Genomic DNA, 9,334 nt, shown 5'->3' with positions numbered 1-9,334 from the left:
TCCTTAACTGGGTGAGAGCTATTTTTGTTTTCAATCTAACACTACAAAAAAAGTAAAAGTGCATAAAAACTGATATTCCCCATAAACATTGCCTGAGCTCAGACAGTTGTGATCATTTAAAAAAATCCCTAAAAAACTAGAGAATATTTCATTTTTGGGCTGTTTTTTGTATAAAAATGAGTGGTACATGACAGAAACCGGCCTGTAAAGGGTTAATTAACTAATTTAATTGTTTGAATTATAACAGTCATGGTGGGAGAGAAGTTAAATAACATAACCATTTTTTTTTTTTTTTTTTTTTTTCAACATGAACAGATAAAGGCAAAACTTCCCCAAAGCATTTTGCTAAAGCATGATTGCAGCCAAAATGCTGCTCAATAGAGGAACGGGCGAGGACTCATTGAGTCCTTGCAGGGTGTAAGGGTTAAACAATAACGGCGACCAGCCGTCTATCATGCCGATGTGACAGGATGGCTTTTTTCATCGGTGTCTAACGCTGGAAGTCACTGACCAAGCCCCGGATTTTGACAACTCCAGAGTGAGACCTGGTTGGTTTCAGCAGTCTGGGGCAGCTTTTTGTAATTGTTTTCAACCAGACTAAAGTGTTATGAGCACCTTGCTTTTTGCTGCTGTTTATGGCTCATATTTTTGCAGGAGCACCCTGAACGCAACTCTAAGGAAAAAGTGCCCAACGTCCCCAAATGTCCGACTTGCATTGCTTTTCCTTAAATTGTAATATCCTGCTGTCATCTTCTTTTTCACTTCACTTGCTGATGTCTTCATCCTTCATGTTAGTAAGTCTCTGGGACCCGCACATTTTTTTTCCACCACCCGCAGCAAAGATTTAACTGCCCCTTCCCGTGAGACCCATGGAATCCCAATCCCAATACAGTCCTCTATCTTCATGTGCTCTCTGCCTGTCCATTTCGTATGCCAATTTTAAGGTGCAGATCTGTGAGTTTACACAAAAATACAGTGAAGCTAAGGACAGGTCATTCGGTAGTTGCCTAACAACAACAATAGGAATGTTTTAAAATGATGCAGCACACTGCATGACGTGCTCGGTCTGATCAGGGCCTTGGGCACTCTGGTGAATTTAATTTAATTTTAGCCAAAGGGGGACCTGCAGTGTTTAATGTTGAGCCCTAGAGCTGCTAATAAAGGCCTGGTGTGTATCAATACACTGATCAGAAGAATATAGTGATGTTGCCCATCAAATTTAACAGCAGAACCTCAGCTACAAAGCTGTAAAAAAAACTTTTTACATGCCCCAAACTCAGTTTTAACATCATCTAAATAAACAACAACAACAACTAACTCCAACAACTCCATACAGCACCGATATCCCGACCCACTCGGAATATTTCAGGCTCTAACACACACCATTCATCTCAAATGAAAGCTGAGACTCCACTCTTCCCACATGTATACTCCAAATCACTCTTCCTTTAACCATCACAGAGCTACAGCACAAAGAACAACAACAACAGAAATCTCTTTGCCAAAATATATTTGTAATATGGCTCTTACCTTATTAATTTCGCCGTAAAATGTTTCACGCTCCGTTCACGTACTACTGGAAGTTGTCTGATTGGCTTACAGTGCTGTCAATCACGTTTTGGTGGGTATAGCGTCATTCTGTTGGCTCTAACGAATCAAATGAGGTGTCAATTCCTCAAATCGGCCAAGTTGTCACAGAGATACGGGCCTCCAAAGCTCAGAATAGAAACTCAGGTTCAAATGTAGTAGGTGCATATTGGTCAGTTTGGAGTGGGAAATAGAGGAAAAACGAAACGGACAGTTGTATGTGTATACCCTAAACATCAGTAGGGATTTACAGAAACAAAACATGAAAGATATAGGATTGTACATGACAAAAATCACATGCAAACATGGTACAATTATGGAGAGCTCGCCTGAATTTTCTNAGTGTTCCCTTTACCATGACACCAAAAGTATTCAAATAGACCTTGTGGTTGCAGAGATATATTCATGTCATTATGGATATGCAATTTTTCGAGCAGAGGCCTATAAAATAGGGTTAGGTATCAGCAATTTTAATCATTTATGTAGAAACTTTTTTTTTTTTTTTTTTTACACTCTGTGTGAATATGAGTCCCAGGCAGTTTTTTTGACTATAGTGGGGATTATCAAACAGGTTACACACTGATAGATCGTTTCTCTTTTCATCATCATCTTTTTGTAACAGAATATAACAGCTCAGTTCTGGTGGATGTCATAACCAGTTCATTAAGAACAATAAGAACTGGATCCACAGTAAGATCTTTTCTTTTGATTTAAATGAATCATTCAAAAAACAACCAACATCTGACGTTAACTGCACCTTTTGCAGTCAATTTTAAAATGTACTTGCATTCCTATACAAGAAGGTTTAGGATAAAATGTGTCACATCACAGAATAAAAAAACAGTTCTCACTTTTCCTGTGCAGTCTGACTACAGTCCACTGTTAGTGTATAATGACACAGGGATGGAGAACGAAATGAAGTGAGTGTCTGAAAGTGTTTCTGCATGGCCACCATATTGATTCCATTTCATATTACAGCCAGCTGGGAAAAGTTCATGCCCTGCAGGGGTTTCTGTCCACAGCTTTTAGAGCCGTGGGAACAGTCCACACTACAGGAAAATATGATTTGATGGAAAGCTGTGTTAGTAGTCCTTCACTCCCCCAATCATATACACACATTTGGTCTCAGTCATGAAATGTTAGTAAATCTGTGAGGAGATTTGCACATGGAAGCCTTGGCACTAAAAACTGGATTCTTGAATACAGTTGAATTATTTGTGGTGTGACAGGCACAGGTGAATCAAAGGCTTGGATGGAGGTTACAGATGCTGTTAACTCCGTGTCCTCTGTTGTAAGAGCCATCCAAGAAGTTAAACGAAAATGGTTCGATATGAAACTTGATGCAAAGAAAAATCACACACATAAAAATAAACAGCAACAGGAGGCTCTTCTCAGTCACAGCTCTCTGCTGCACATGAGCACATCGCTTGCATCATCGGAGAGACCTCCACCAAAAGATAGGAGCTACTAACAGATTGATGAGCGCCGAAATACCCGTGAGGTTCCAACAGTTTACACACAAACGTGTTCTGCTCACGGTTCATGAATGAGACGCATTGTATCTAACAGGAATGGACAAAGGGACACAAGATCTAATACAGTGGGTTTGTCTGCATCAGAGGGAATCCAATCCCCAACTGTCAAGGGCATTGACTGCTGTGTTGTTGTTGCCTTTGTTTTGTAGGTAGAATCCAGTCTCCCTTTCAGTATATCCAATTCAATCTAGTACAAATGCACAACAATAAAGAAGCAAAGCTCACAAAGGTAGTTTCAATTGCAGGTTTATTGAGGACCACATTAGATGGTTTGAGGTGCTCATAACAGGCGTAAACTAATCTCTCAAGACAGATTCTGCAATTTACATTGTAGAATCTGTCGGCAGCCCTGTGTGAAAGACGACCGGGGGGGGGGGCTTTGAGTTTGAACGATGCTGCGCTTTAGCCAATCACAATGGAGGGGGCGTGGCCGAGACGTGCAGGTGTCCCCAGGAAATGTGTACCTACAGAAACAGCAAGCTCCGCGTCCATAGTGACCGCTCCACCCAAAACGCCGTCTCATCAATGTGAAATTTTTTTTTTTTCCAGCGGATGTCTGAGTTACAACATGATTGAGCTAACTGGAGTAGTTTCATGTCGTATCCGACAACGGGAGGCTTTTAACAGATGACGTCCTGATGTTAGCTTTGCTGCTGCTGTTAGCTGTCCCTGTCAGCTGCAGCCACTGATGCTTTCTAGACATCGTGATTTCCCAAAACTGAATAAATACCACACATAGCAACACAAAACTGCTTTGCTAGCTCAATCATGTTGTAACTAAGATATCCGCTGGAAAAAATATTTTATTCACGGACCGTTTATTGAGTTATTACCTTATTTTTATACAGTCTATGGTTATTACAGACACCGCTAACGGCTAACGTTAACAGCTAACGGTTAGCCCAGCTAATCTACGATAACCATGTTATTAATTACAAAACGTGCACACAGAAATAGTAACGTTTGTTCAATCATTGTGTTTATAGACTTAACAAACATCAGATTAGTCTACACGGTGATATAGTGACGTGAAAAATGTGATATATAGCTAAACTCTGCTGGTTTTCTACCGGAAGTATTTGTAAACAACACGGCGATTCCCTGGGGGCACCGCCGGAAGTGAAGGGCGTGAGCGATCGCCGAGGCCCCTGCACTTCCATTAGTCGAAAAACTCGGGGCTGTGCCTCCAGAGGTAAAGGAAGAAAAAAAAAGTGTTGTTTTGTTTTTGTTTTTTTAACTGATGGATTTCCAGATTGGGCGTAAACTGACACAGCGTCCCAGAACATCAACAGCAGATGCACCCAGGTATCCTGGTGTATCATGTGTAGACGTCAAAAGTCGACTGAACAAGTGGCGATACGTGACAAGTTGGGAGTGAGAACATGTTGGCATTGGTGGCTCAATCATAGCTGGAAAAACAGCGACGTCTCAATAAAAAACAACTGGTTTTATTTGTTGGTCTTGAACGGTGCCACCCACCATCCTCGCACTTTAGAGATGTTGATGTGATACCTGACAAATGTGCAAATGTAACATATCTGGTTTGCAGGAACGTACAATGCAAACATTCTTGTGGCGAATGGACTGCGTATTTGCTTGCTCGTTAAGTGGCACACAATGGCAGTGTTGGTGGTAATTACAGCCAATCTTGTTCAGAGATACACGCTTTTTTTCCCGAAGACATGGTAAACCCTGGAAGCTTAAATTGCATAACAGCAATTAAATCACATTGAGCACACACACAGAAATATATCCAGCAGTGCGAAGTGTCAAAAGTATAAACTGCCTAAGGCATTTCAGACATGCTAAGTTAACACCTAATGAAAATACTGAAAACTGATGAAAATAGTTATCAATATCAGCACATCACAGAGCCTAATAATTCCCCTGTGGTATCAACTTAACACTGAGATTTGAGACAACAGCAGCTTCCATAAATCCACCTCCATTCTCCCATTCACTGCTGCAGAGATGAATAACACTCAGGTGTGAAAATAATACTTCCCTGTTCAATAAGGACAAAGAGCTGGGCTCTCTTAACGATCCGTCTCTGCATTAATGATCTGTCTGCGCACTAATGACTCAGCCTTCATAATGACTAACTGATGATGTGGGAGGAACAGAGAGGAAAATGTTAGCCTCCCAATGCGCTCGATATCGGCACGATTAGAAGGAACATCCACCCAAAAAACACTATCCCAGGTCTTAGCTTCGTAATGACCAATTGATGATGTGGGAGGAACAAAAGAGGAGAAGTTTGACAGTGAACTCAGTCAATACGTCCTGACACTGGGAGATTAGCACTCAGTCTCAATCTCCAGTTCTTAAAATAGAATTGGGTGAATGCACTCTTGCCTGTCGGTGCACATAAGACGGACACTGATTTTCATAATTTTCATTTTTATGACAGATTCGAGGAGATTTGAGAACTGACTCTGATACAGATGATCCAGTCTTTCTTTTTTTTTTTTTTCTGATGATGATGGTTTGGTGATTTGATTTAAGCCTGTAAAAGCAGACTGCCCGCAGGAAATCGTAGTTTGCATGATTCTGTTCAAACAGATCTAGAAAGCTAAGGTTTCTGTCTTCCCTACCATCATCTCTAAATATTTTACCTTACACGCAGTGCAAACGTACAATTTCACTGTAACTACAATGGAATTTTCCCCTGGAATTTCCCTGTAAATGCCCCTCTCCATTCTCCATGTATCAGTCAAATAGAACATTCATTCTTAGTGCAAAAGGAAGTTTCTGTCACCCGTGTCATTACGTTGCAAGCTCATAATGACATCACTGCACCGCGTTACGTGTGGTGCAAAAACGTGCAAAAATGTGCAGTAGTTCCAGAGGAACAAATGAACGACTTTTCACTCTGCTCATAAAAATGAACATATTTCAAAAACTAAACAGCACACATAGTTCAAATCACTTATGGAGTCCATCCATTTTCAACTGCTTATCCAAAGCCGGGCTGCGGGGCCGTCGCAATGCTGTCCAGCTCCTGCTGCAGTTTCCCAAGGCGTTCCCAGGCCAGACAAGATATGTAATCCCTCCAGCGAGTTCTGGGTCTGCCCCGGGGCCTCCTACCAGTTGGATATGCCCAGAACCCCTCTAAGGGGAGGCACCCAGGAGGATCCTGATCAGATGCCTGAACCACATCAACTGACCACTTTCGATTGCGAAGGAGCAGCGGTTCTACTCCGAGCTCCCTCCGGATGTCCGAGTTCTCTAAGGCTGAGCCCCCCAGACACCCTTCTGAGGAAACTCATTTCCAACACTTGTATCCGCGACCTCATTCTTTCCATCACTACCCAGAGCTCATGACCATAGGTGAGGGTTGGGATGTAGATGGGCCAGTAAACCAAAAGCTTTGCCTTCTGGCTCAGATCCCTCTCCATCATGATGGTCCAGCACAGTGCCTGCATCACTGTGGACGCTGCGCCAAACTGCCGATCCATCTCAGCTCCATTCTACCCTCACTCATGAACAAGACCCCGAGATACTTGAACTCCCTTGCTTGGGGCAATAACTTAAGAGGTGTTAAGATATATTTTGTTCATGTTTCTACTAGGGCTGGGACTTTCATGCGTTAATTTCGATTAATTAATTACAGAAAAAACAACGCATGAAAAAAAATAACGTATTTAATTGCACCTTTCTCAGCTCCCTAATTTCTGGCACACCAGTAACACTGAGGATAAGGGGCTGGAAAAGGTGCTACAAATAGCGTCGTCTGACCCAGCTTGATAAAAATGCAATTAATTAATTACAAAGCCTCTAATTAATTACATTAAATTTTTAATCTTGTCCCACCACTAGTTTCTACATTTGAAAATCTTTAAAAAAAAAAAAATCTATTGTTTGTGTGTTTATTTTGTAAAACCTGATGAAAAAAATGTCAGATTTGGGAATTTTTTGATGATATAATATAATATTTTTAATTATTTATTAATCTATTTGCATGTATTATGGTTTATTGATTTATAAATCTTTCAACTTAGGCTGTATAGATTTTAGGGATGTGAAGCATTTGAAAAAAGGCCAAGAAATGACATTGTAATAGGCAAACATACCAACACATGCACTGGCGGGCCATTTCTACTGCACAGTTCAAACGATAATAATCTTATAAACTAGTTTAATAAGGGAAGATTCTGTATTCTAAAGTGAAGCACTTGTCCTTACGTCACATTAAAATAAAGTTGCTCAATTGCAGCTGAAGCAATGGTTATGCAGTCTATTTAATAAAATGTTTTACCTGGATTCAACTTTGAAATCTCAATGTCCTTTCACCTCAGATTCACTAAATCAAAGCTGACGAGGTTCAGGTAGCCGTTCTTTATGAAGTATCATAATTGCTTTTAATTTCGTGCTATCAGTCACTGTGTAAAAGTAGCTGTCACTTGTGTATGAGGGGCGGATATCTGACTTCCGTTTTCACTTCATCTCCTTCATTATTCAAGCAAAGGAAGTAACTGTCTACTGCTGCAATTTCTACATCCATGATGGCTGCCGTGATGAGCTCAATAACCTGATAAATGATGGAGGAGAACTTTATCTCAGGTCAGTCAATACCTTGAGCGATGGAGAGGGATAAGGATGTTTGAAATTTTGATTTGATGAAATTTCTAATGAAGTTAGGAGAGTGTCATCCTGAGAGAGTATCGTCGTCACCCTCGGCTGTTGGTTCTCAGCCTTTGAGGTGCTCTTTAAAGGAAATACAGGCTTTGCATTGTCTTGCAGAAAACTTCTACCTCATGGAGTCATAAATCATTAATCGATGTTGGGGGCAAGGCTTGCATAATGGCCAGATAATGATGTGGGCAGAACAGAAGAGAGGGACGTTAACAGGCAACTTGGTCAATATGAGAATGATAGAGAGCGACTGAGACTTCTCCTGCAGAAAACTCCAATACTTTATGGCCCAGAGTTAATGTCCTTTTCTTTAACCCTCGTGTGCCCATCCAGGTTGACTGAGATTGTGTTACTATTTATGATAACAGCCTCGGGGAGTAACTGGAAGAGGACTGAGGAGGAACTGATAGTGTGTTATAAGCTTAATATGTGTATGACACTGACTTGGAAAACAAATTAAGTTGTGTTTTTTTTCTTTCATACTGGAAGCGATTTAATGTGAGACCTTAGGGGGACGTAAGCATTACAACTCTCTTAAGATAGATGATGATGTGGGAGGAGAGGAGAATATTATCTCCTAAGCTTGTCAGTGCACAAATAAGTGACGGAACTTAGGAGGAATAACTAATGAATTGCATCTTTGAGTATTAAACTCTGCACAGTTCTGCAGTACTCGTGACCCTGGGGACCCAACTCACGATTACTTCACCTTCGCAGCATGGACAGCCCGCTTGTTTGCAAAGCAATGTTTAAAAAAAAGGGAACAAACACAAATAGCGGCCAGAAATACACGATGAGTATGTGTCTGGATGAGCCTTGTGCATTATTCCCTTCTGCTTTGAATAGTGACACTTAAGTCGCTTATATGTAGTGGACATTTATGGTCTATGTTATACTGGAGTCACCTTACAGCAGTGGTTCGTAATTGGTGGGTTGAGGTCCAAAATTGGGTTGGGTTGTTTAAGTACAGTGAATATCCAGCACATAGCTTTCATTTTGAAGTGCTGTTTCCTGCTGTAGAGTGAGTGAATATCAGACAGCTTCGTAACAGAGACAGCAAACTAGCTCGACAACATGGCCAAACGCGAGTATGACGCAGAATATTTTAAATGGTGAAGACCTCGAATGAATGACGACGAACAAACCTGGACCCCATGGCTGAACCAGTTGGAAACCACTGCCCTACAGGGTATTAGCTTGATAATTTTATCCTGTGTAGTGTGACCATGAGATCTGATTGGCTGACGTTCACAGTGTCACCTGATGCTTCTTTAATTCAGTCTCACTCCAAAGTTGTCAAAAAGCAGCATTTGGTCGGTGACTTTTGGCATCAGTGGGAAATGTAGCAGGACAACATTGTAGTTAAAACCTCTCTAACTCCGCCAGGACGCTGACCTCTGCGCTCCCCCCCTCCTCTGTTAAATGGTATCTTCCAGGCGCACTACGTCATCAAACCATGTGATGTTTGGTATTGCCGGATTCAGGAAGCTCTCGACTTTTCAAAAATAACATCGTTTTTCTTTTATTTATTATGTATTTCGCACCAGAGCAGCCTAAATACACAAAGTCCAAAATCG

Source organism: Epinephelus moara, chromosome 19 (genome assembly GCF_006386435.1).
Source record: "Epinephelus moara isolate mb chromosome 19, YSFRI_EMoa_1.0, whole genome shotgun sequence".
Lineage (NCBI taxonomy): Eukaryota > Metazoa > Chordata > Actinopteri > Perciformes > Serranidae > Epinephelus > Epinephelus moara.
Note: the sequence above shows the minus strand (reverse complement) of the source record.